At 37.5% G+C, this 24242-nt stretch overlaps 34 non-coding genes across 34 annotated transcripts; all 34 read left to right on the forward strand.

Annotated features, from left to right (window-relative positions):
* The first annotated feature begins 321 nt into the window (after positions 1-321).
* On the forward strand, positions 322-440 carry TRNAL-CAA (transfer RNA leucine (anticodon CAA)). The gene is made up of 2 exons: positions 322-359; positions 395-440. It is a non-coding gene; the product is annotated as a tRNA-Leu (tRNA).
* Positions 441-601: 161 nt separating this feature from the next.
* Positions 602-720, forward strand: TRNAL-CAA (transfer RNA leucine (anticodon CAA)). The gene is made up of 2 exons: positions 602-639; positions 675-720. It is a non-coding gene; the product is annotated as a tRNA-Leu (tRNA).
* Positions 721-2831: 2111 nt separating this feature from the next.
* Positions 2832-2950, forward strand: TRNAL-CAA (transfer RNA leucine (anticodon CAA)). Its single transcript has 2 exons — positions 2832-2869; positions 2905-2950. It is a non-coding gene; the product is annotated as a tRNA-Leu (tRNA).
* Positions 2951-5061: 2111 nt separating this feature from the next.
* On the forward strand, positions 5062-5180 carry TRNAL-CAA (transfer RNA leucine (anticodon CAA)). Its single transcript has 2 exons — positions 5062-5099; positions 5135-5180. It is a non-coding gene; the product is annotated as a tRNA-Leu (tRNA).
* Positions 5181-5340: 160 nt separating this feature from the next.
* Positions 5341-5459, forward strand: TRNAL-CAA (transfer RNA leucine (anticodon CAA)). Its single transcript has 2 exons — positions 5341-5378; positions 5414-5459. It is a non-coding gene; the product is annotated as a tRNA-Leu (tRNA).
* Positions 5460-10056: 4597 nt separating this feature from the next.
* On the forward strand, positions 10057-10175 carry TRNAL-CAA (transfer RNA leucine (anticodon CAA)). Its single transcript has 2 exons — positions 10057-10094; positions 10130-10175. It is a non-coding gene; the product is annotated as a tRNA-Leu (tRNA).
* A 160-nt stretch (positions 10176-10335) lies between these two features.
* Positions 10336-10454, forward strand: TRNAL-CAA (transfer RNA leucine (anticodon CAA)). The gene is made up of 2 exons: positions 10336-10373; positions 10409-10454. It is a non-coding gene; the product is annotated as a tRNA-Leu (tRNA).
* Positions 10455-10615: 161 nt separating this feature from the next.
* TRNAL-CAA (transfer RNA leucine (anticodon CAA)) lies at positions 10616-10734 on the forward strand. The gene is made up of 2 exons: positions 10616-10653; positions 10689-10734. It is a non-coding gene; the product is annotated as a tRNA-Leu (tRNA).
* A 161-nt stretch (positions 10735-10895) lies between these two features.
* Positions 10896-11014, forward strand: TRNAL-CAA (transfer RNA leucine (anticodon CAA)). Its single transcript has 2 exons — positions 10896-10933; positions 10969-11014. It is a non-coding gene; the product is annotated as a tRNA-Leu (tRNA).
* A 438-nt stretch (positions 11015-11452) lies between these two features.
* On the forward strand, positions 11453-11571 carry TRNAL-CAA (transfer RNA leucine (anticodon CAA)). Its single transcript has 2 exons — positions 11453-11490; positions 11526-11571. It is a non-coding gene; the product is annotated as a tRNA-Leu (tRNA).
* A 997-nt stretch (positions 11572-12568) lies between these two features.
* On the forward strand, positions 12569-12687 carry TRNAL-CAA (transfer RNA leucine (anticodon CAA)). Its single transcript has 2 exons — positions 12569-12606; positions 12642-12687. It is a non-coding gene; the product is annotated as a tRNA-Leu (tRNA).
* A 161-nt stretch (positions 12688-12848) lies between these two features.
* Positions 12849-12967, forward strand: TRNAL-CAA (transfer RNA leucine (anticodon CAA)). Its single transcript has 2 exons — positions 12849-12886; positions 12922-12967. It is a non-coding gene; the product is annotated as a tRNA-Leu (tRNA).
* A 716-nt stretch (positions 12968-13683) lies between these two features.
* TRNAL-CAA (transfer RNA leucine (anticodon CAA)) lies at positions 13684-13802 on the forward strand. The gene is made up of 2 exons: positions 13684-13721; positions 13757-13802. It is a non-coding gene; the product is annotated as a tRNA-Leu (tRNA).
* Positions 13803-13963: 161 nt separating this feature from the next.
* Positions 13964-14082, forward strand: TRNAL-CAA (transfer RNA leucine (anticodon CAA)). Its single transcript has 2 exons — positions 13964-14001; positions 14037-14082. It is a non-coding gene; the product is annotated as a tRNA-Leu (tRNA).
* Positions 14083-14241: 159 nt separating this feature from the next.
* TRNAL-CAA (transfer RNA leucine (anticodon CAA)) lies at positions 14242-14360 on the forward strand. The gene is made up of 2 exons: positions 14242-14279; positions 14315-14360. It is a non-coding gene; the product is annotated as a tRNA-Leu (tRNA).
* Positions 14361-14520: 160 nt separating this feature from the next.
* Positions 14521-14639, forward strand: TRNAL-CAA (transfer RNA leucine (anticodon CAA)). Its single transcript has 2 exons — positions 14521-14558; positions 14594-14639. It is a non-coding gene; the product is annotated as a tRNA-Leu (tRNA).
* A 708-nt stretch (positions 14640-15347) lies between these two features.
* On the forward strand, positions 15348-15466 carry TRNAL-CAA (transfer RNA leucine (anticodon CAA)). The gene is made up of 2 exons: positions 15348-15385; positions 15421-15466. It is a non-coding gene; the product is annotated as a tRNA-Leu (tRNA).
* A 160-nt stretch (positions 15467-15626) lies between these two features.
* Positions 15627-15745, forward strand: TRNAL-CAA (transfer RNA leucine (anticodon CAA)). Its single transcript has 2 exons — positions 15627-15664; positions 15700-15745. It is a non-coding gene; the product is annotated as a tRNA-Leu (tRNA).
* Positions 15746-15905: 160 nt separating this feature from the next.
* Positions 15906-16024, forward strand: TRNAL-CAA (transfer RNA leucine (anticodon CAA)). The gene is made up of 2 exons: positions 15906-15943; positions 15979-16024. It is a non-coding gene; the product is annotated as a tRNA-Leu (tRNA).
* A 159-nt stretch (positions 16025-16183) lies between these two features.
* Positions 16184-16302, forward strand: TRNAL-CAA (transfer RNA leucine (anticodon CAA)). Its single transcript has 2 exons — positions 16184-16221; positions 16257-16302. It is a non-coding gene; the product is annotated as a tRNA-Leu (tRNA).
* Positions 16303-16463: 161 nt separating this feature from the next.
* On the forward strand, positions 16464-16582 carry TRNAL-CAA (transfer RNA leucine (anticodon CAA)). The gene is made up of 2 exons: positions 16464-16501; positions 16537-16582. It is a non-coding gene; the product is annotated as a tRNA-Leu (tRNA).
* Positions 16583-17299: 717 nt separating this feature from the next.
* Positions 17300-17418, forward strand: TRNAL-CAA (transfer RNA leucine (anticodon CAA)). The gene is made up of 2 exons: positions 17300-17337; positions 17373-17418. It is a non-coding gene; the product is annotated as a tRNA-Leu (tRNA).
* Positions 17419-17578: 160 nt separating this feature from the next.
* On the forward strand, positions 17579-17697 carry TRNAL-CAA (transfer RNA leucine (anticodon CAA)). Its single transcript has 2 exons — positions 17579-17616; positions 17652-17697. It is a non-coding gene; the product is annotated as a tRNA-Leu (tRNA).
* Positions 17698-17857: 160 nt separating this feature from the next.
* On the forward strand, positions 17858-17976 carry TRNAL-CAA (transfer RNA leucine (anticodon CAA)). Its single transcript has 2 exons — positions 17858-17895; positions 17931-17976. It is a non-coding gene; the product is annotated as a tRNA-Leu (tRNA).
* Positions 17977-18137: 161 nt separating this feature from the next.
* Positions 18138-18256, forward strand: TRNAL-CAA (transfer RNA leucine (anticodon CAA)). Its single transcript has 2 exons — positions 18138-18175; positions 18211-18256. It is a non-coding gene; the product is annotated as a tRNA-Leu (tRNA).
* A 161-nt stretch (positions 18257-18417) lies between these two features.
* Positions 18418-18536, forward strand: TRNAL-CAA (transfer RNA leucine (anticodon CAA)). Its single transcript has 2 exons — positions 18418-18455; positions 18491-18536. It is a non-coding gene; the product is annotated as a tRNA-Leu (tRNA).
* Positions 18537-18974: 438 nt separating this feature from the next.
* Positions 18975-19093, forward strand: TRNAL-CAA (transfer RNA leucine (anticodon CAA)). Its single transcript has 2 exons — positions 18975-19012; positions 19048-19093. It is a non-coding gene; the product is annotated as a tRNA-Leu (tRNA).
* Positions 19094-19810: 717 nt separating this feature from the next.
* TRNAL-CAA (transfer RNA leucine (anticodon CAA)) lies at positions 19811-19929 on the forward strand. Its single transcript has 2 exons — positions 19811-19848; positions 19884-19929. It is a non-coding gene; the product is annotated as a tRNA-Leu (tRNA).
* A 441-nt stretch (positions 19930-20370) lies between these two features.
* Positions 20371-20489, forward strand: TRNAL-CAA (transfer RNA leucine (anticodon CAA)). The gene is made up of 2 exons: positions 20371-20408; positions 20444-20489. It is a non-coding gene; the product is annotated as a tRNA-Leu (tRNA).
* A 716-nt stretch (positions 20490-21205) lies between these two features.
* On the forward strand, positions 21206-21324 carry TRNAL-CAA (transfer RNA leucine (anticodon CAA)). Its single transcript has 2 exons — positions 21206-21243; positions 21279-21324. It is a non-coding gene; the product is annotated as a tRNA-Leu (tRNA).
* A 161-nt stretch (positions 21325-21485) lies between these two features.
* Positions 21486-21604, forward strand: TRNAL-CAA (transfer RNA leucine (anticodon CAA)). The gene is made up of 2 exons: positions 21486-21523; positions 21559-21604. It is a non-coding gene; the product is annotated as a tRNA-Leu (tRNA).
* Positions 21605-22042: 438 nt separating this feature from the next.
* TRNAL-CAA (transfer RNA leucine (anticodon CAA)) lies at positions 22043-22161 on the forward strand. The gene is made up of 2 exons: positions 22043-22080; positions 22116-22161. It is a non-coding gene; the product is annotated as a tRNA-Leu (tRNA).
* A 717-nt stretch (positions 22162-22878) lies between these two features.
* On the forward strand, positions 22879-22997 carry TRNAL-CAA (transfer RNA leucine (anticodon CAA)). Its single transcript has 2 exons — positions 22879-22916; positions 22952-22997. It is a non-coding gene; the product is annotated as a tRNA-Leu (tRNA).
* Positions 22998-23438: 441 nt separating this feature from the next.
* Positions 23439-23557, forward strand: TRNAL-CAA (transfer RNA leucine (anticodon CAA)). Its single transcript has 2 exons — positions 23439-23476; positions 23512-23557. It is a non-coding gene; the product is annotated as a tRNA-Leu (tRNA).
* The last annotated feature ends 685 nt before the right edge of the window (positions 23558-24242 follow it).

The raw sequence follows: 24242 nt of genomic DNA on the forward strand, positions 1-24242 counted from the left end.
TAAATTTCCCCCTTATTTAAAATCAAACCGAGACATAGGCATGTCAGGATGGCCGAGCGGTCTAAGGCGCCAGACTCAAGGTTCGATCCTTGCTCTGATGGCAGAGTGCTGAGAGTTCTGGTCCACGAATGTGGGCGTGGGTTCGAATCCCACTTCTGAAAGGATATTTTTTCTCATTTTTCACGGATATTTATTTTTGTTTTTCATGGATTTAGCATTATTATTTTTTTAATAAAAAAATGCTTTTTCAATATATATTTTTGTCACTGTTTAATCGAATAAATTTCCCCCTTATTTAAAATCAAACCGAGACATAGGCATGTCAGGATGGCCGAGCGGTCTAAGGCGCCAGACTCAAGGTTCGATCCTTGCTCTGATGGCAGAGTGCTGAGAGTTCTGGTCCACGAATGTGGGCGTGGGTTCGAATCCCACTTCTGACTGGAAGTTTTTTTCTCATTTTTCACGGATATTTATTTTTATTTTTCATGGATTTAGCATTATTATTTTTTTAATAAAAAAATGCTTTTTCAATATATATTTTTGTCAATGTTTAATCGAATAAATTTCCCCCTTATTTAAAATCAAACCGAGACATAGGCATGTCAGGATGGCCGAGCGGTCTAAGGCGCCAGACTCAAGGTTCGATCCTTGCTCTGATGGCAGAGTGCTGAGAGTTCTGGTCCACGAATGTGGGCGTGGGTTCGAATCCCACTTCTGACAGGATATTTTTTCTCATTTTTCACGGAAATTTATTTTTATTTTTCATGGATTTAGCATTATTATTTTTTTAATAATAAATGCTTTTTCAATATATGTTTTTGTCACTGTTTAATCGAATAAATTTCCCCCTTATTTAAAATCAAACCGAGACATAGGCATGTCAGGATGGCCGAGCGGTCTAAGGCGCCAGACTCAAGGTTCGATCCTTGCTCTGATAGCAGAGTGCTGAGTGTTCTGGTCCACGAATGTGGGCGTGGGTTCGAATCCCGCTTCTGACTGGAAGTTTTTTCCTCATTTTTCACGGAAATTTATTTTTATTTTTCATGGATTTAGCATTATTATTTTTTTAATAATAAATGCTTTTTCAATATATATTTTTGTCACTGTTTAATCGAATAAATTTCCCCCTTATTTAAAATCAAACCGAGACATAGGCATGTCAGGATGGCCGTGCGGTCTAAGGCGCCAGACTCAAGGTTCGATCCTTGCTCTGATAGCAGAGTGCTGAGTGTTCTGCTCCACGAATGTGGGCGTGGGTTCGAATCCCACTTCTGACAGGAAGTTTTTTTCTCATTTTTCCCGGAAATTTATTTTTATTTTTCATGGATTTAGCATTATTTTTTTTTAATAATAAATGCTTTTTCAATATATATTTTTGTCACTGTTTAATCGAATAAATTTCCCCCTTATTTAAAATCAAACCAAGACATAGGCATGTCAGGATGGCCGAGCTGTCTAAGGCGCCAGACTCAAGGTTCGATCCCTGCTCTGATGGCAGAGTGCTGAGTGTTCTGGTCCACGAATGTGGGCGTGGGTTCGAATCCCACTTCTGACTGGAAGTTTTCTTCTCATTTTTCACGGAAATTTATTTTTATTTTTCATGGATTTAGCATTATTATTTTTTTAATAATAAATGCTTTTTCAATATATATTTTTGTCACTGTTTAATCGAATAAATTTCCCCCTTATTTAAAATCAAACCGAGACATAGGCATGTCAGGATGGCCGAGCGGTCTAAGGCGCCAGACTCAAGGTTCGATCCTTGCTCTGATAGCAGAGTGCTGAGTGTTCTGGTCCATAATGTGGGCGTGGGTTCGAATCCCACTTCTGACTGGAAGTTTTTTTCTCATTTTTCACGGAAATTTATTTTTATTTTTCTTGGATTTAGCATTATTATTTTTTTAATAATAAATGCTTTTTCAATATATATTTTTGTCACTGTTTAATCGAATAAATTTCCCCCTTATTTAAAATCAAACCGAGACATAGGCATGTCAGGATGGCCGAGCGGTCTAAGGCGCCAGACTCAAGGTTCGATCCTTGCTCTGATAGCAGAGTGCTGAGTGTTCTGGTCCACGAATGTGGGCGTAGGTTCGAATCCCACTTCTGACTGGAAGTTTCTTCCTCATTTTTCACGGAAATTTATTTTTATTTTTCATGGATTTAGCATTATTATTTTTTTAATAATAAATGCTTTTTCAATATATATTTTTGTCACTGTTTAATCGAATAAATTTCCCCCTTATTTAAAATCAAACCGAGACATAGGCATGTCAGGATGGCCGAGCGGTCTAAGGCGCCAGACTCAAGGTTCGATCCTTGCTCTGATGGCAGAGTGCTGAGAGTTCTGGTCCACGAATGTGGGCGTGGGTTCGAATCCCACTTCTGAAAGGATATTTTTTCTCATTTTTCACGGATATTTATTTTTGTTTTTCATGGATTTAGCATTATTATTTTTTTAATAAAAAAATGCTTTTTCAATATATATTTTTGTCACTGTTTAATCGAATAAATTTCCCCCTTATTTAAAATCAAACCGAGACATAGGCATGTCAGGATGGCCGAGCGGTCTAAGGCGCCAGACTCAAGGTTCGATCCTTGCTCTGATGGCAGAGTGCTGAGAGTTCTGGTTCACGAATGTGGGCGTGGGTTCGAATCCCACTTCTGACTGGAAGTTTTTTTCTCATTTTTCACGGATATTTATTTTTATTTTTCATGGATTTAGCATTATTATTTTTTTAATAAAAAAATGCTTTTTCAATATATATTTTTGTCAATGTTTAATCGAATAAATTTCCCCCTTATTTAAAATCAAACCGAGACATAGGCATGTCAGGATGGCCGAGCGGTCTAAGGCGCCAGACTCAAGGTTCGATCCTTGCTCTGATGGCAGAGTGCTGAGAGTTCTGGTCCACGAATGTGGGCGTGGGTTCGAATCCCACTTCTGACAGGATATTTTTTCTCATTTTTCACGGAAATTTATTTTTATTTTTCATGGATTTAGCATTATTATTTTTTTAATAATAAATGCTTTTTCAATATATATTTTTGTCACTGTTTAATCGAATAAATTTCCCCCTTATTTAAAATCAAATAGAGACATAGGCATGTCAGGATGGCCGAGCGGTCTAGGGCGCCAGACTCAAGGTTCGATCCTTGCTCTGATGGCAGAGTGCTGAGAGTTCTGGTCCACGAATGTGGGCGTGGGTTCGAATCCCACTTCTGACTGGAAGTTTTTTTCCCATTTTTCACGGATATTTATTTTTATTTTTCATGGATTTAGCATTATTATTTTTTTAATAAAAAAAATGCTTTTTCAATATATATTTTTGTCACTGTTTAATCGAATAAATTTCCCCCTTATTTAAAATCAAACCGAGACATAGGCATGTCAGGATGGCCGAGCGGTCTAAGGCGCCAGACTCAAGGTTCGATCCTTGCTCTGATAGCAGACTGCTGAGTGTTCTGGTCCACGAATGTGGGCGTGAGTTCGAATCCCACTTCTGACTGGAAGTTTTTTCCTCATGTTTCACGGAAATTTATTTTTATTTTTCATGGATTTAGCATTATTATTTTTTTAATAATAAATGCTTTTTCAATATATATTTTTGTCACTGTTTAATCGAATAAATTTCCCCCTTATTTAAAATCAAACCGAGACATAGGCATGTCAGGATGGCCGAGCGGTCTAAGGCGCCAGAGTCAAGGTTCGATCCTTGCTCTGATGGCAGAGTGCTGAGAGTTCTGGTCCACGAATGTGGGCGTGGGTTCGAATCCCACTTCTTACAGGATATTTTTTCTCATTTTTCACGGAAATTTATTTTTATTTTTCACGGATTTAGCATTATTATTTTTTTAATAATAAATTCTTTTTCAATATATATTTTTGCCACTGTTTAATCAAATAAATTTCCCCCTTATTTAAAATCAAACCGAGACATAGGCATGTAAGGATGGCCGAACGGTCTAAGGCGCCAGAGTCAAGGTTCGATCCTTGCACTGATGGCAGAGTGCTGAGTGTTCTGGTCCATAATGTGGGCGTGGGTTCGAATCCAACTTCTGACTGGAAGTTTTTTTCTCATTTTTCACGGAAATTTATTTTTATTTTTCATGGATTTAGCATTATTATTTTTTTAATAATAAATGCTTTTTCAATATATGTTTTTGTCACTGTTTAATCGAATAAATTTCCCCCTTATTTAAAATCAAACCGAGACATAGGCATGTCAGGATGGCCGAGCGGTCTAAGGCGCCAGACTCAAGGTTCGATCCTTGCTCTGATAGCAGAGTGCTGAGTGTTTTGGTCCACGAATGTGGGCGTGGGTTTGAATCCCGCTTCTGACTGGAAGTTTTTTCCTCATTTTTCACGGAAATTTATTTTTATTTTTCATGGATTTAGCATTATTATTTTTTTAATAATAAATGCTTTTTCAATATATATTTTTGTCACTGTTTAATCGAATAAATTTCCCCCTTATTTAAAATCAAACCGAGACATAGGCATGTCAGGATGGCCGAGCGGTCTAAGGCGCCAGACTCAAGGTTCGATCCTTGCTCTGATAGCAGAGTGCTGAGTGTTCTGCTCCACGAATGTGGGCGTGGGTTCGAATCCCACTTCTGACAGGAAGTTTTTTTCTCATTTTTCCCGGAAATTTATTTTTATTTTTCATGGATTTAGCATTATTTTTTTTTAATAATAAATGCTTTTTCAATATATATTTTTGTCACTGTTTAATCGAATAAATTTCCCCCTTATTTAAAATCAAACCAAGACATAGGCATGTCAGGATGGCCGAGCTGTCTAAGGCGCCAGACTCAAGGTTCGATCCCTGCTCTGATGGCAGAGTGCTGAGTGTTCTGGTCCACGAATGTGGGCGTGGGTTCGAATCCCACTTCTGACTGGAAGTTTTCTTCTCATTTTTCACGGAAATTTATTTTTATTTTTCATGGATTTAGCATTATTAGTTTTTTAATAATAAATGCTTTTTCAATATATATTTTTTTCACTGTTTAATCGAATAAATTTCCCCCTTATTTAAAATCAAACCGAGACATAGGCATGTCAGGATGGCCGAGCGGTCTAAGGCGCCAGACTCAAGGTTCGATCCTTGCTCTGATGGCAGAGTGCTGAGAGTTCTGGTCCACGAATGTGGGCGTGGGTTCGAATCCCACTTCTGACAGGATATTTTTTCTCATTTTTCACGGATATTTATTTTTATTTTTCATGGATTTAGCATTATTATTTTTTTAATAAAAAAATGCTTTTTCAATATATATTTTTGTCACTGTTTAATCGAATAAATTTCCCCCTTATTTAAAATCAAACCGAGACATAGGCATGTCAGGATGGCCGAGCGGTCTAAGGCGCCAGACTCAAGGTTCGATCCTTGCTCTGATGGCAGAGTGCTGAGAGTTCTGGTCCACGAATGTGGGCGTGGGTTCGAATCCCACTTCTGACTGGAAGTTTTTTTCTCATTTTTCACGGATATTTATTTTATTTTTCGTGGATTTAGCATTATTATTTTTTTAATAAAAAAATGCTTTTTCAATATATATTTTTGTCACTGTTTAATCGAATAAATTTCCCCCTTATTTAAAATCAAACCGAGACATAGGCATGTCAGGATGGCCAAGCGGTCTAAGGCGCCAGACTCAAGGTTCGATCCTTGCTCTGATAGCAGACTGCTGAGTGTTCTGGTCCACGAATGTGGGCGTGGGTTCGAATCCCACTTCTGACTGGAAGTTTTTTCCTCATTTTTCACGGAAATTTATTTTTATTTTTCATGGATTTAGCATTATTATTTTTTTAATAATAAATGCTTTTTCAATATATATTTTTGTCACTGTTTAATCGAATAAATTTCCCCCTTATTTAAAATCAAACCGAGACATAGGCATGTCAGGATGGCCGAGCGGTCTAAGGCGCCAGAGTCAAGGTTCGATCCTTGCTCTGATGGCAGAGTGCTGAGTGTTCTGGTCCGTAATGTGGGCGTGGGTTCGAATCCCACTTCTGACTGGAAGTTTTTTTCTCATTTTTCACGGAAATTTATTTTTATTTTTCATGGATTTAGCATTATTATTTTTTTAATAATAAATGCTTTTTCAATATATATATTTGTCACTGTTTAATCGAATAAATTTCCCCCTTATTTAAAATCAAACCGAGACATAGGCATGTCAGGATGGCCGAGCGGTCTAAGGCGCCAGACTCAAGGTTCGATCCTTGCTCTGATAGCAGAGTGCTGAGTGTTCTGGTTCACGAATGTGGGCGTGGGTTCGAATCCCACTTCTGACTGGAAGTTTTTTTCTCATTTTTCACGGAAATTTATTTTTATTTTTCACGGATTTAGCATTATTATTTTTTTAATAATAAATGCTCTTTCAATATATATTTTTGTCACTGTTTAATCGAAAAAATTTCCCCTTTATTTAAAATCAAACCGAGACATAGGCATGTCAGGATGGCCGAGCGGTCTAAGGCGCCAGACTCAAGGTTCGATCCTTGCTCTGATAGCAGAGTGCTGAGTGTTCTGGTCCACGAATATGTGCGTGGGTTCGAATCCCACTTCTGACGGGAAGTTTTTTTCTCATTTTTCACGGAAATTTATTTTTATTTTTCATGGATTTAGCATTATTATTTTTTTAATAATAAATGCTTTTTCAATATATATTTTTGTCACTGTTTAATCGAATAAATTTCCCCCTTATTTAAAATCAAACCGAGACATAGGCATGTGAGGATGGCCGAGCGGTCTAAGGCGCCAGACTCAAGGTTCGATCCTTGCTCTGATGGCAGAGTGCTGAGAGTTCTGGTCCACGAATGTGGGCGTGGGTTCGAATCCCACTTCTGACTGGAAGTTTTTTTCTCATTTTTCACGGAAATTTATTTTTATTTTTCATGGATTTAGCATTATTATTTTTTTAATAATAAATCCTTTTTCAATATATATTTTTGTCACTGTTTAATCGAATAAATTTCCCCCTTATTTAAAATCAAACCGAGACATAGGCATGTCAGGATGACCGAGCGGTCTAAGGCGCCAGACTCAAGGTTCGATCCTTGCTCTGATGGCAGAGTGCTGAGAGTTCTGGTCCACGAATGTGGGCGTGGGTTCGAATCCCACTTCTGACTGGAAGTTTTTTTCTCATTTTTCACGGAAATTTATTTATATTTTTCATGGATTTAGCATTATTATTTTTTTAATAATAAATGCTTTTTCAATATATATTTTTGTCACTGTTTAATCGAATAAATTTCCCCCTTATTTAAAATCAAACAGAGACATAGGCATGTCAGGATGGCCGAGCGGTCTAAGGCGCCAGAGTCAAGGTTCGATCCTTGCTCTGATGGCAGAGTGCTGAGTGTTCTGGTCCGTAATGTGGGCGTGGGTTCGAATCCCACTTCTGACTGGAAGTTTTTTTCTCATTTTTCACGGAAATTTATTTTTATTTTTCATGGATTTAGCATTATTATTTTTTTAATAATAAATTCTTTTTCAATATATATTTTTGCCACTGTTTAATCAAATAAATTTCCCCCTTATTTAAAATCAAACCGAGACATAGGCATGTAAGGATGGCCGAACGGTCTAAGGCGCCAGAGTCAAGGTTCGATCCTTGCACTGATGGCAGAGTGCTGAGTGTTCTGGTCCATAATGTGGGCGTGGGTTCGAATCCAACTTCTGACTGGAAATTTTTTTCTCATTTTTCACGGAAATTTATTTTTATTTTTCATGGATTTAGCATTATTATTTTTTTAATAATAAATGCTTTTTCAATATATGTTTTTGTCACTGTTTAATCGAATAAATTTCCCCCTTATTTAAAATCAAACCGAGACATAGGCATGTCAGGATGGCCGAGCGGTCTAAGGCGCCAGACTCAAGGTTCGATCCTTGCTCTGATAGCAGAGTGCTGAGTGTTCTGGTCCACGAATGTGGGCGTGGGTTCGAATCCCGCTTCTGACTGGAAGTTTTTTCCTCATTTTTCACGGAAATTTATTTTTATTTTTCATGGATTTAGCATTATTATTTTTTTAATAATAAATGCTTTTTCAATATATATTTTTGTCACTGTTTAATCGAATAAATTTCCCCCTTATTTAAAATCAAACCGAGACATAGGCATGTCAGGATGGCCGAGCGGTCTAAGGCGCCAGACTCAAGGTTCGATCCTTGCTCTGATAGCAGAGTGCTGAGTGTTCTGCTCCACGAATGTGGGCGTGGGTTCGAATCCCACTTCTGACAGGAAGTTTTTTTCTCATTTTTCATGGATTTAGCATTATTATTTTTTTAATAATAAATGCTTTTTCAATATATATTTTTGTCACTGTTTAATCGAATAAATTTCCCCCTTATTTAAAATCAAACCGAGACATAGGCATGTCAGGATGGCCGAGCGGTCTAAGGCGCCAGACTCAAGGTTCGATCCTTGCTCTGATAGCAGAGTGCTGAGTGTTCTGCTCCACGAATGTGGGCGTGGGTTCGAATCCCACTTCTGACAGGAAGTTTTTTTCTCATTTTTCCCGGAAATTTATTTTTATTTTTCATGGATTTAGCATTATTTTTTTTTAATAATAAATGCTTTTTCAATATATATTTTTGTCACTGTTTAATCGAATAAATTTCCCCCTTATTTAAAATCAAACCAAGACATAGGCATGTCAGGATGGCCGAGCTGTCTAAGGCGCCAGACTCAAGGTTCGATCCCTGCTCTGATGGCAGAGTGCTGAGTGTTCTGGTCCACGAATGTGGGCGTGGGTTCGAATCCCACTTCTGACTGGAAGTTTTCTTCTCATTTTTCACGGAAATTTATTTTTATTTTTCATGGATTTAGCATTATTAGTTTTTTAATAATAAATGCTTTTTCAATATGTATTTTTGTCACTGTTTAATCGAATATATTTCCCCCTTATTTAAAATCAAACCGAGACATAGGCATGTCAGTATGGCCGAGCGGTCTAAGGCGCCAGACTCAAGGTTCGATCCTTGCTCTGATAGCAGAGTGCTGAGTGTTCTGGTCCACGAATGTGGGCGTGGGTTCCAATCCCACTTCTGACTGGAAGTTTTTTTCTCATTTTTCACGGAAATTTATTTTTTATTTTTCATGGATTTAGCATTATTATTTTTTTAATAATAAATGCTTTTTCAATATATATTTTTGTCACTGTTTAATCGAATAAATTTCCCCCTTATTTAAAATCAAACCGCGCCACAGGCATGTCAGGATGGCCGAGCGGTCTAAGGCGCCAGAGTCAAGGTTCGATCCTTGCACTGATGGCAGAGTGCTGAGTGTTCTGGTCCATAATGTGGGCGTGGGTTCGAATCCAACTTCTGACTGGAAGTTTTTTTCTCATTTTTCACGGAAATTTATTTTTATTTTTCATGGATTTAGCATTATTATTTTTTTAATAATAAATGCTTTTTCAATATATGTTTTTGTCACTGTTTAATCGAATAAATTTCCCCCTTATTTAAAATCAAACCGAGACATAGGCATGTCAGGATGGCCGAGCGGTCTACGGCGCCAGACTCAAGGTTCGATCCTTGCTCTGATAGCAGAGTGCTGAGTGTTCTGGTCCACGAATGTGGGCGTGGGTTCGAATCCCACTTCTGACTGGAAGTTTTTTCCTCATTTTTCACGGAAATTTATTTTTATTTTTCATGGATTTAGCATTATTATTTTTTTAATAATAAATGCTTTTTCAATATATATTTTTGTCACTGTTTAATCGAATAAATTTCCCCCTTATTTAAAATCAAACCAAGACATAGGCATGTCAGGATGGCCGAGCTGTCTAAGGCGCCAGACTCAAGGTTCGATCCCTGCTCTGATGGCAGAGTGCTGAGTGTTCTGGTCCACGAATGTGGGCGTGGGTTCGAATCCCACTTCTGACTGGAAGTTTTCTTCTCATTTTTCACGGAAATTTATTTTTATTTTTCATGGATTTAGAATTATTATTTTTTTAATAATAAATGCTTTTTCAATATGTATTTTTGTCACTGTTTAATCGAATAAATTTCCCCCTTATTTAAAATCAAACCGAGACATAGGCATGTCAGTATGGCCGAGCGGTCTAAGGCGCCAGACTCAAGGTTCGATCCTTGCTCTGATAGCAGAGTGCTGAGTGTTCTGGTCCACGAATGTGGGCGTGGGTTCGAATCCCACTTCTGACTGGAAGTTTTTTTCTCATTTTTCACGGAAATTTATTTTAATTTGTCATGGATTTAGCATTATTTTTTATTTAATAATAAATGCTTTTTCAATATATATTTTTGTCACTGTTTAATCGAATAAATTTCCCCCTTATTTAAAATCAAACCGAGACATCGGCACGTCAGGATGGCCGAGCGGTCTAAGGCGCCAGACTCAAGGTTCGATCCTTGCTCTGATTGCAGAGTGCTGAGTGTTCTGGTCCACGAATGTGGGCGTGGGTTCGAATCCCACTTCTGACTGGAAGTTTTTTTCTCATTTTTCACGGAAATTTATTTTTTATTTTTCATGGATTTAGCATTATTATTTTTTTAATAATAAATGCTTTTTCAATATATATTTTTGTCACTGTTTAATCGAATAAATTTCCCCCTTATTTAAAATCAAACCGCGCCACAGGCATGTCAGGATGGCCGAGCGGTCTAAGGCGCCAGACTCAAGGCTCGATCCTTGCTCTGATAGCAGAGTGCTGAGTGTTCTGGTCCACGAATGTGGGCGTGGGTTCGAATCCCACTTCTGACTGGAAGTTTTTTTCTCATTTTTTCTCGGAAATTTATTTTTATTTTTCATGCATTTAACATTATTATTTTTTTAATAATAAATGCTTTTTCAATATATATTTTTGTCACTGTTTAATCGAATTAATTTCCCCCTTATTTAAAATCAAACCGAGACATAGGCATGTCAGGATGGCCGAGCGGTCTAAGGCGCCAGACTCAAGGTTCGATCCTTGCTCTGATTGCAGAGTGCTGAGTGTTCTGGTCCACGAATGTGGTCGTGGGTTCGAATCCCACTTCTGACTGGAAGTTTTTTTCTCATTTTTCACGGAAATTTATTTTTATTTTTCATGGATTTAGCATTATTATTTTTTTAATAATAAATGCTTTTTCAATATGTATTTTTGTCACTGTTTAATCGAATAAATTTCCCCCTTATTTAAAATCAAACCGAGACATAGGCATGTCAGTATGGCCGAGCGGTCTAAGGCGCCAGAGTCAAGGTTCGATCCTTGCACTGATGGCAGAGTGCTGAGTGTTCTGGTCCATAATGTGGGCGTGGGTTCGAATCCAACTTCTGACTGGAAGTTTTTTTCTCATTTTTCACGGAAATTTATTTTTATTTTTCATGGATTTAGCATTATTATTTTTTTAATAATAAATGCTTTTTCAATATATGTTTTTGTCACTGTTTAATCGAATAAATTTCCCCCTTATTTAAAATCAAACCGAGACATAGGCATGTCAGGATGGCCGAGCGGTCTAAGGCGCCAGACTCAAGGTTCGATCCTTGCTCTGATAGCAGAGTGCTGAGTGTTCTGGTCCACGAATGTGGGCGTGGGTTCGAATCCCACTTCTGACTGGAAGTTTTTTCCTCATTTTTCACGGAAATTTATTTTTATTTTTCATGGATTTAGCATTATTATTTTTTTAATAATAAATGCTTTTTCAATATATATTTTTGTCACTGTTTAATCGAATAAATTTCCCCCTTATTTAAAATCAAACCGAGACATAGGCATGTCAGGATGGCCGAGCGGTCTAAGGCGCCAGACTCAAGGTTCGATCCTTGCTCTGATAGCAGAGTGCTGAGTGTTCTGCACCACGAATGTGGGCGTGGGTTCGAATCCCACTTCTGACTGGAAGTTTTTTCTCATTTTTCCCGGAAATTTATTTTTATTTTTCATGGATTCAGCATTATTTTTTTTTAAATAATAAATGCTTTTTCAATATATATTTTTGTCACTGTTTAATCGAATAAATTTCCCCCTTATTTAAAATCAAACCAAGACATAGGCTTGTCAGGATGGCCGAGCTGTCTAAGGCGCCAGACTCAAGGTTCAATCCCTGCTCTGATGGCAGAGTGCTGAGTGTTCTGGTCCACGAATGTGGGCGTGGGTTCGAATCCCACTTCTGACTGGAAGTTTTTTTCTCATTTTTCACGGAAATTTATTTTAATTTGTCATGGATTTAGCATTATTTTTTATTTAATAATAAATGCTTTTTCAATATATATTTTTGTCACTGTTTAATCGAATAAATTTCCCCCTTATTTAAAATCAAACCGAGACATCGGCATGTCAGGATGGCCGAGCGGTCTAAGGCGCCAGACTCAAGGTTCGATCCTTGCTCTGATTGCAGAGTGCTGAGTGTTCCGGTCCACGAATGTGGGCGTGGGTTCGAATCCCACTTCTGACTGGAAGTTTTTTTCTCATTTTTCACGGAAATTTATTTTTTATTTTTCATGGATTTAGCATTATTATTTTTTTAATAATAAATGCTTTTTCAATATATATTTTTGTCACTGTTTAATCGAATAAATTTCCCCCTTATTTAAAATCAAACCGCGCCACAGGCATGTCAGGATGGCCGAGCGGTCTAAGGCGCCAGACTCAAGGCTCGATCCTTGCTCTGATAGCAGAGTGCTGAGTGTTCTGGTCCACGAATGTGGGCGTGGGTTCGAATCCCACTTCTGACTGGAAGTTTTTTTCTCATTTTTTCTCGGAAATTTATTTTTATTTTTCATGGATTTAACATTATTATTTTTTTAATAATAAATGCTTTTTCAATATATATTTTTGTCACTGTTTAATCGAATTAATTTCCCCCTTATTTAAAATCAAACCGAGACATAGGCATGTCAGGATGGCCGAGCGGTCTAAGGCGCCAGACTCAAGGTTCGATCCTTGCTCTGATTGCAGAGTGCTGAGTGTTCTGGTCCACGAATGTGGTCGTGGGTTCGAATCCCACTTCTGACTGGAAGTTTTTTTCTCATTTTTCACGGAAATTTATTTTTATTTTTCATGGATTTAGCATTATTATTTTTTTAATAATAAATGCTTTTTCAATATATATTTTTGTCACTGTTTAATCGAATAAATTTCCCCCTTATTTAAAATCAAACCGAGACATAGGCATGTCAGGATGGCCGAGCGGTCTAAGGCGCCAGAGTCAAGGTTCGATCCTTGCTCTGATGGCAGAGTGCTGAGTGTTCTGGTCCATAATGTGGGCGTGGGTTCGAATCCCACTTCTGACTGGAAGTTTTTTTCTCATTTTTCACGGAAATTTATTTTTATTTTTCATGGATTTAGCATTATTATTTTTTTAATAATAAATTCTTTTTCAATATATATTTTTGTCACTGTTTAATCGAATAAATTTCCCCCTTATTTAAAATCAAACCGACACATAGGCATGTCAGGATGGCCGAGCGGTCTAAGGCGCCAGAGTCAAGGTTCGATCCTTGCACTGATGGCAGAGTGCTGAGTGTTCTGGTCCATAATGTGGGCGTGGGTTCGAATCCCACTTCTAACTGGAAGTTTTTTTCTCATTTTTCACGGAAATTTATTTTTATTTTTCATGGATTTAACATTATTATTTTTTTAATAATAAATGCTTTTTCAATATATGTTTTTGTCACTGTTTAATCGAATAAATTTCCCCCTTATTTAAAATCAAACCGCGCCGCAGGCATGTCAGGATGGCCGAGCGGTCTAAGGCGCCAGACTCAAGGTTCGATCCTTGCTCTGATAGCAGAGTGCTGAGAGTTCTGGTCCACGAATGTGGGCGTGGGTTCGAATCCCACTTCTGACTGGAAGTTTTTTTCTCATTTTTCACGGATATTTATTTTTATTTTTCATGGATTTAGCATTATTATTTTTTTAATAAAAAAATGCTTTTTCAATATATATTTTTGTCACTGTTTAATCGAATAAATTTCCCCCTTATTTAAAATCAAACCGAGACATAGGCATGTCAGGATGGCCGAGCGGTCTAAGGCGCCAGACTCAAGGTTCGATCCTTGCTCTGATGGCAGAGTGCTGAGAGTTCTGGTCCACGAATGTGGGCGTGGGTTCGAATCCCACTTCTGACAGGATATTTTTTCTCATTTTTCACGGAAATTTATTTTTATTTTTCATGGATTTAGCATTATTATTTTTTTAATAATAAATGCTTTTTCAATATATATTTTTGTCACTGTTTAATCGAATAAATTTCCCCCTTATTTAAAATCAAACCGAGACATAGGCATGTCAGGATGGCCGAGCGGTCTAAGGCGCCAGACTCAAGGTTCGATCCTTGCTCTGATGGCAGAGTGCTGAGAGTTCTGGTCCACGAATGTGGGCGTGGGTTCGAATCCCACTTCTGACTGGAAGTTTTTTTCTCATTTTTCACGGATATTTATTTTTATTTTTCATGGATTTAGCATTATTATTTTTTAATAAAAAAATGCTTTTTCAATATATATTTTTGTCACTGTTTAATCGAATAAATTTCCCCCTTATTTAAAATCAAACCGAGACATAGGCATGTCAGGATGGCCGAGCGGTCTAAGGCGCCAGACTCAAGGTTCGATCCTTGCTCTGATAGCAGACTGCTGAGTGTTCTGGTCCACGAATGTGGGCGTGGGTTCGAATCCCACTTCTGACTGGAAGTTTTTTCCTCATTTTTCACGGAAATTTATTTTTATTTTTCATGGATTTAGCATTATTATTTTTTTAATAATAAATGCTTTTTCAATATATATTTTTGTCACTGTTTAATCGAATAAATTTCCCCCTTATTTAAAATCAAACCGAGACATAGGCATGTCAGGATGGCCGAGCGGTCTAAGGCGCCAGAGTCAAGGTTCGATCCTTGCTCTGATGGCAGAGTGCTGAGAGTTCTGGTCCACGAATGTGGGCGTGGGTTCGAATCCCACTTCTGACGGGATATTTTTTCACGGAAATTTATTTTTATTTTTCATGGATTTAGCATTATTATTTTTTTAATAATAAATGCTTTTTCAATATATATTTTTGTCACTGTTTAATCGAATAAATTTCCCCCTTATTTAAAATCAAACCGAGACATAGGCATGTCAGGATGGCCGAGCGGTCTAAGGCGCCAGACTCAAGGTTCGATACTTGCTCTGATAGCAGAGTGCTGAGTGTTCTGGTCCACGAATGTGGGCGTAGGTTCGAATCCCACTTCTGACTGGAAGTTTCTTCCTCATTTTTCACGGAAATTTATTTTTATTTTTCATGGATTTAGCATTATTATTTTTTTAATAATAAATGCTTTTTCAATATATATTTTTGTCACTGTTTAATCGAATAAATTTCCCCCTTATTTAAAATCAAACCGAGACATAGGCATGTCAGGATGGCCGAGCGGTCTAAGGCGCCAGACTCAAGGTTCGATCCTTGCTCTGATAGCAGACTGCTGAGTGTTCTGGTCCACGAATGTGGGCGTGGGTTCGAATCCCACTTCTGACTGGAAGTTTTTTTCTCATTTTTCACGGAAATTTATTTTTATTTTTCATGGATTTAGCATTATTATTTTTTTAATAATAAATGCTTTTTCAATATATATTTTTGTCACTGTTTAATCGAATAAATTTCCCCCTTATTTAAAATCAAACCGAGACATAGGCATGTCAGGATGGCCGAGCGGTCTAAGGCGCCAGACTCAAGGTTCGATCCTTGCTCTGATGGCAAAGTGCTGAGAGTTCTGGTCCACGAATGTGGGCGTGGGTTCGAATCCCACTTCTGACAGGATATTTTTTCTCATTTTTCACGGATATTTATTTTTATTTTTCATGGATTTAGCATTATTATTTTTTTAATAAAAAAATACTTTTTCAATATATATTTTTGTCACTGTTTAATCGAATAAATTTCCCCCTTATTTAAAATCAAACCGAGACATAGGCATGTCAGGATGGCCGAGCGGTCTAAGGCGCCAGACTCAAGGTTCGATCCTTGCTCTGATGGCAGAGTGCTGAGAGTTCTGGTCCACGAATGTGGGCGTGGGTTCGAATCCCACTTCTGACAGGATATTTTTTCTCATTTTTCACGGAAATTTATTTTTATTTTTCATGGATTTAGCATTATTATTTTTTTAATAATAAATGCTTTTTCAATATATATTTTTGTCACTGTTTAATCGAATAAATTTCCCCCTTATTTAAAATCAAACCGAGACATAGGCATGTCAGGATGGCCGAGCGGTCTAAGGCGCCAGACTCAAGGTTCGATCCTTGCTCTGATGGCAGAGTGCTGAGAGTTCTGGTCCACGAATGTGGGCGTGGGTTCGAATCCCACTTCTGACTGGAAGTTTTTTTCTCATTTTTCACGGATATTTATTTTTATTTTTCATGGATTTAGCATTATTATTTTTTTAATAAAAAAATGCTTTTTCAATATATATTTTTGTCACTGTTTAATCGAATAAATTTCCCCCTTATTTAAAATCAAACCGAGACATAGGCATGTCAGGATGGCCGAGCGGTCTAAGGCGCCAGACTCAAGGTTCGATCCTTGCTCTGATAGCAGACTGCTGAGTGTTCTGGTCCACGAATGTGGGCGTGGGTTCGAATCCCACTTCTGACTGGAAGTTTTTTCCTCATTTTTCACGGAAATTTATTTTTATTTTTCATGGATTTAGCATTATTATCTTTTTAATAATAAATGCTTTTTCAATATATATTTTTGTCACTGTTTAATCGAATAAATTTCCCCCTTATTTAAAATCAAACCGAGACATAGGCATGTCAGGATGGCCGAGCGGTCTAAGGCGCCAGAGTCAAGGTTCGATCCTTGCTCTGATGGCAGAGTGCTGAGTGTTCTGGTCCGTAATGTGGGCGTGGGTTCGAATCCCACTTCTGACTGGAAGTTTTTTTCTCATTTTTCACGGAAATTTATTTTTATTTTTCATGGATTTAGCATTATTATTTTTTTAATAATAAATGCTTTTTCAATATATATATTTGTCACTGTTTAATCGAATAAATTTCCCCCTTATTTAAAATCAAACCGAGACATAGGCATGTCAGGATGGCCGAGCGGTCAAAGGCGCCAGACTCAAGGTTCGATCCTTGCTCTGATAGCAGAGTGCTGAGTGTTCTGGTTCACGAATGTGGGCGTGGGTTCGAATCCCACTTCTGACTGGAAGTTTTTTTCTCATTTTTCACGGAAATTTATTTTAATTTTTCATGGATTTAGCATTATTATTTATTTAATAATAAATGCTTTTTCAATATATATTTTTGTCACTGTTTAATCGAAAAAATTTCCCCCTTATTTAAAATCAAACCGAGACATAGGCATGTCAGGATGGCCGAGCGGTCTAAGGCGCCAGACTCAAGGTTCGATCCCTGCTCTGATGGCAGAGTGCTGAGTGTTCTGGTCCACGAATGTGGGCGTGGGTTCGAATCCCACTTCTGACTGGAAGTTTTCTTCTCATTTTTCACGGAAATTTATTTTTATTTTTCATGGATTTAGAATTATTATTTTTTTAATAATAAATGCTTTTTCAATATGTATTTTTGTCACTGTTTAATCGAATAAATTTCCCCCTTATTTAAAATCAAACCGAGACATAGGCATGTCAGTATGGCCGAGCGGTCTAAGGCGCCAGACTCAAGGTTCGATCCTTGCTCTGATAGCAGAGTGCTGAGTGTTCTGGTCCACGAATGTGGGCGTGGGTTCGAATCCCACTTCTGACTGGAAGTTTTTTTCTCATTTTTCACGGAAATTTATTTTAATTTGTCATGGATTTAGCATTATTTTTTATTTAATAATAAATGCTTTTTCAATATATATTTTTGTCACTGTTTAATCGAATAAATTTCCCCCTTATTTAAAATCAAACCGAGACATCGGCACGTCAGGATGGCCGAGCGGTCTAAGGCGCCAGACTCAAGGTTCGATCCTTGCTCTGATTGCAGAGTGCTGAGTGTTCTGGTCCACGAATGTGGGCGTGGGTTCGAATCCCACTTCTGACTGGAAGTTTTTTTCTCATTTTTCACGGAAATTTATTTTTTATTTTTCATGGATTTAGCATTATTATTTTTTTAATAATAAATGCTTTTTCAATATATATTTTTGTCACTGTTTAATCGAATAAATTTCCCCCTTATTTAAAATCAAACCGCGCCACAGGCATGTCAGGATGGCCGAGCGGTCTAAGGCGCCAGACTCAAGGCTCGATCCTTGCTCTGATAGCAGAGTGCTGAGTGTTCTGGTCCACGAATGTGGGCGTGGGTTCGAATCCCACTTCTGACTGGAAGTTTTTTTCTCATTTTTTCTCGGAAATTTATTTTTATTTTTCATGCATTTAACATTATTATTTTTTTAATAATAAATGCTTTTTCAATATATATTTTTGTCACTGTTTAATCGAATTAATTTCCCCCTTATTTAAAATCAAACCGAGACATAGGCATGTCAGGATGGCCGAGCGGTCTAAGGCGCCAGACTCAAGGTTCGATCCTTGCTCTGATTGCAGAGTGCTGAGTGTTCTGGTCCACGAATGTGGTCGTGGGTTCGAATCCCACTTCTGACTGGAAGTTTTTTTCTCATTTTTCACGGAAATTTATTTTTATTTTTCATGGATTTAGCATTATTATTTTTTTAATAATAAATGCTTTTTCAATATGTATTTTTGTCACTGTTTAATCGAATAAATTTCCCCCTTATTTAAAATCAAACCGAGACATAGGCATGTCAGTATGGCCGAGCGGTCTAAGGCGCCAGAGTCAAGGTTCGATCCTTGCACTGATGGCAGAGTGCTGAGTGTTCTGGTCCATAATGTGGGCGTGGGTTCGAATCCAACTTCTGACTGGAAGTTTTTTTCTCATTTTTCACGGAAATTTATTTTTATTTTTCATGGATTTAGCATTATTATTTTTTTAATAATAAATGCTTTTTCAATATATGTTTTTGTCACTGTTTAATCGAATAAATTTCCCCCTTATTTAAAATCAAACCGAGACATAGGCATGTCAGGATGGCCGAGCGGTCTAAGGCGCCAGACTCAAGGTTCGATCCTTGCTCTGATAGCAGAGTGCTGAGTGTTCTGGTCCACGAATGTGGGCGTGGGTTCGAATCCCACTTCTGACTGGAAGTTTTTTCCTCATTTTTCACGGAAATTTATTTTTATTTTTCATGGATTTAGCATTATTATTTTTTTAATAATAAATGCTTTTTCAATATATATTTTTGTCACTGTTTAATCGAATAAATTTCCCCCTTATTTAAAATCAAACCGAGACATAGGCATGTCAGGATGGCCGAGCGGTCTAAGGCGCCAGACTCAAGGTTCGATCCTTGCTCTGATAGCAGAGTGCTGAGTGTTCTGCACCACGAATGTGGGCGTGGGTTCGAATCCCACTTCTGACTGGAAGTTTTTTCTCATTTTTCCCGGAAATTTATTTTTATTTTTCATGGATTCAGCATTATTTTTTTTTAAATAATAAATGCTTTTTCAATATATATTTTTGTCACTGTTTAATCGAATAAATTTCCCCCTTATTTAAAATCAAACCAAGACATAGGCTTGTCAGGATGGCCGAGCTGTCTAAGGCGCCAGACTCAAGGTTCGATCCCTGCTCTGATGGCAGAGTGCTGAGTGTTCTGGTCCACGAATGTGGGCGTGGGTTCGAATCCCACTTCTGACTGGAAGTTTTTTTCTCATTTTTCACGGAAATTTATTTTAATTTGTCATGGATTTAGCATTATTTTTTATTTAATAATAAATGCTTTTTCAATATATATTTTTGTCACTGTTTAATCGAATAAATTTCCCCCTTATTTAAAATCAAACCGAGACATCGGCATGTCAGGATGGCCGAGCGGTCTAAGGCGCCAGACTCAAGGTTCGATCCTTGCTCTGATTGCAGAGTGCTGAGTGTTCTGGTCCACGAATGTGGGCGTGGGTTCGAATCCCACTTCTGACTGGAAGTTTTTTTCTCATTTTTCACGGAAATTTATTTTTTATTTTTCATGGATTTAGCATTATTATTTTTTTAATAATAAATGCTTTTTCAATATATATTTTTGTCACTGTTTAATCGAATAAATTTCCCCCTTATTTAAAATCAAACCGCGCCACAGGCATGTCAGGATGGCCGAGCGGTCTAAGGCGCCAGACTCAAGGCTCGATCCTTGCTCTGATAGCAGAGTGCTGAGTGAACTGGTCCACGAATGTGGGCGTGGGTTCGAATCCCACTTCTGACTGGAAGTTTTTTTCTCATTTTTTCTCGGAAATTTATTTTTATTTTTCATGGATTTAACATTATTATTTTTTTAATAATAAATGCTTTTTCAATATATATTTTTGTCACTGTTTAATCGAATTAATTTCCCCCTTATTTAAAATCAAACCGAGACATAGGCATGTCAGGATGGCCGAGCGGTCTAAGGCGCCAGACTCAAGGTTCGATCCTTGCTCTGATTGCAGAGTGCTGAGTGTTCTGGTCCACGAATGTGGTCGTGGGTTCGAATCCCACTTCTGACTGGAAGTTTTTTTCTCATTTTTCACGGAAATTTATTTTTATTTTTCATGGATTTAGCATTATTATTTTTTTAATAATAAATGCTTTTTCAATATATATTTTTGTCACTGTTTAATCGAATAAATTTCCCCCTTATTTAAAATCAAACCGAGACATAGGCATGTCAGGATGGCCGAGCGGTCTAAGGCGCCAGAGTCAAGGTTCGATCCTTGCTCTGATGGCAGAGTGCTGAGTGTTCTGGTCCATAATGTGGGCGTGGGTTCGAATCCCACTTCTGACTGGAAGTTTTTTTCTCATTTTTCACGGAAATTTATTTTTATTTTTCATGGATTTAGCATTATTATTTTTTTAATAATAAATTCTTTTTCAATATATATTTTTGTCACTGTTTAATCGAATAAATTTCCCCCTTATTTAAAATCAAACCGACACATAGGCATGTCAGGATGGCCGAGCGGTCTAAGGCGCCAGAGTCAAGGTTCGATCCTTGCACTGATGGCAGAGTGCTGAGTGTTCTGGTCCATAATGTGGGCGTGGGTTCGAATCCCACTTCTAACTGGAAGTTTTTTTCTCATTTTTCACGGAAATTTATTTTTATTTTTCATGGATTTAGCATTATTATTTTTTTAATAATAAATGCTTTTTCAATATATGTTTTTGTCACTGTTTAATCGAATAAATTTCCCCCTTATTTAAAATCAAACCGCGCCGCAGGCATGTCAGGATGGCCGAGCGGTCTAAGGCGCCAGACTCAAGGTTCGATCCTTGCTCTGATAGCAGAGTGCTGAGAGTTCTGGTCCACGAATGTGGGCGTGGGTTCGAATCCCACTTCTGACTGGAAGTTTTTTTCTCATTTTTCACGGATATTTATTTTTATTTTTCATGGATTTAGCATTATTATTTTTTTAATAAAAAAATGCTTTTTCAATATATATTTTTGTCACTGTTTAATCGAATAAATTTCCCCCTTATTTAAAATCAAACCGAGACATAGGCATGTCAGGATGGCCGAGCGGTCTAAGGCGCCAGACTCAAGGTTCGATCCTTGCTCTGATTGCAGAGTGCTGAGTGTTCTGGTCCACGAATGTGGTCGTGGGTTCGAATCCCACTTCTGACTGGAAGTTTTTTTCTCATTTTTCACGGAAATTTATTTTTATTTTTCATGGATTTAGCATTATTATTTTTTTAATAATAAATGCTTTTTCAATATGTATTTTTGTCACTGTTTAATCGAATAAATTTCCCCCTTATTTAAAATCAAACCGAGACATAGGCATGTCAGTATGGCCGAGCGGTCTAAGGCGCCAGAGTCAAGGTTCGATCCTTGCACTGATGGCAGAGTGCTGAGTGTTCTGGTCCATAATGTGGGCGTGGGTTCGAATCCAACTTCTGACTGGAAGTTTTTTTCTCATTTTTCACGGAAATTTATTTTTATTTTTCATGGATTTAGCATTATTATTTTTTTAATAATAAATGCTTTTTCAATATATGTTTTTGTCACTGTTTAATCGAATAAATTTCCCCCTTATTTAAAATCAAACCGAGACATAGGCATGTCAGGATGGCCGAGCGGTCTAAGGCGCCAGACTCAAGGTTCGATCCTTGCTCTGATAGCAGAGTGCTGAGTGTTCTGGTCCACGAATGTGGGCGTGGGTTCGAATCCCACTTCTGACTGGAAGTTTTTTCCTCATTTTTCACGGAAATTTATTTTTATTTTTCATGGATTTAGCATTATTATTTTTTTAATAATAAATGCTTTTTCAATATATATTTTTGTCACTGTTTAATCGAATAAATTTCCCCCTTATTTAAAATCAAACCGAGACATAGGCATGTCAGGATGGCCGAGCGGTCTAAGGCGCCAGACTCAAGGTTCGATCCTTGCTCTGATAGCAGAGTGCTGAGTGTTCTGCACCACGAATGTGGGCGTGGGTTCGAATCCCACTTCTGACTGGAAGTTTTTTCTCATTTTTCCCGGAAATTTATTTTTATTTTTCATGGATTCAGCATTATTTTTTTTTAAATAATAAATGCTTTTTCAATATATATTTTTGTCACTGTTTAATCGAATAAATTTCCCCCTTATTTAAAATCAAACCAAGACATAGGCTTGTCAGGATGGCCGAGCTGTCTAAGGCGCCAGACTCAAGGTTCGATCCCTGCTCTGATGGCAGAGTGCTGAGTGTTCTGGTCCACGAATGTGGGCGTGAGTTCGAATCCCACTTCTGACTGGAAGTTTTTTTCTCATTTTTCACGGAAATTTATTTTAATTTGTCATGGATTTAGCATTATTTTTTATTTAATAATAAATGCTTTTTCAATATATATTTTTGTCACTGTTTAATCGAATAAATTTCCCCCTTATTTAAAATCAAACCGAGACATCGGCATGTCAGGATGGCCGAGCGGTCTAAGGCGCCAGACTCAAGGTTCGATCCTTGCTCTGATTGCAGAGTGCTGAGTGTTCTGGTCCACGAATGTGGGCGTGGGTTCGAATCCCACTTCTGACTGGAAGTTTTTTTCTCATTTTTCACGGAAATTTATTTTTTATTTTTCATGGATTTAGCATTATTATTTTTTTAATAATAAATGCTTTTTCAATATATATTTTTGTCACTGTTTAATCGAATAAATTTCCCCCTTATTTAAAATCAAACCGCGCCACAGGCATGTCAGGATGGCCGAGCGGTCTAAGGCGCCAGACTCAAGGCTCGATCCTTGCTCTGATAGCAGAGTGCTGAGTGAACTGGTCCACGAATGTGGGCGTGGGTTCGAATCCCACTTCTGACTGGAAGTTTTTTTCTCATTTTTTCTCGGAAATTTATTTTTATTTTTCATGGATTTAACATTATTATTTTTTTAATAATAAATGCTTTTTCAATATATATTTTTGTCACTGTTTAATCGAATTAATTTCCCCCTTATTTAAAATCAAACCGAGACATAGGCATGTCAGGATGGCCGAGCGGTCTAAGGCGCCAGACTCAAGGTTCGATCCTTGCTCTGATTGCAGAGTGCTGAGTGTTCTGGTCCACGAATGTGGTCGTGGGTTCGAATCCCACTTCTGACTGGAAGTTTTTTTCTCATTTTTCACGGAAATTTATTTTTATTTTTCATGGATTTAGCATTATTATTTTTTTAATAATAAATGCTTTTTCAATATATATTTTTGTCACTGTTTAATCGAATAAATTTCCCCCTTATTTAAAATCAAACCGAGACATAGGCATGTCAGGATGGCCGAGCGGTCTAAGGCGCCAGAGTCAAGGTTCGATCCTTGCTCTGATGGCAGAGTGCTGAGTGTTCTGGTCCATAATGTGGGCGTGGGTTCGAATCCCACTTCTGACTGGAAGTTTTTTTCTCATTTTTCACGGAAATTTATTTTTATTTTTCATGGATTTAGCATTATTATTTTTTTAATAATAAATTCTTTTTCAATATATATTTTTGTCACTGTTTAATCGAATAAATTTCCCCCTTATTTAAAATCAAACCGACACATAGGCATGTCAGGATGGCCGAGCGGTCTAAGGCGCCAGAGTCAAGGTTCGATCCTTGCACTGATGGCAGAGTGCTGAGTGTTCTGGTCCATAATGTGGGCGTGGGTTCGAATCCCACTTCTAACTGGAAGTTTTTTTCTCATTTTTCACGGAAATTTATTTTTATTTTTCATGGATTTAGCATTATTATTTTTTTAATAATAAATGCTTTTTCAATATATGTTTTTGTCACTGTTTAATCGAATAAATTTCCCC

This window comes from Parasteatoda tepidariorum, chromosome 9 (assembly GCF_982258835.1).
Source record: "Parasteatoda tepidariorum strain Cologne lab strain chromosome 9, Ptep-v5.0, whole genome shotgun sequence".
Lineage (NCBI taxonomy): Eukaryota > Metazoa > Arthropoda > Arachnida > Araneae > Theridiidae > Parasteatoda > Parasteatoda tepidariorum.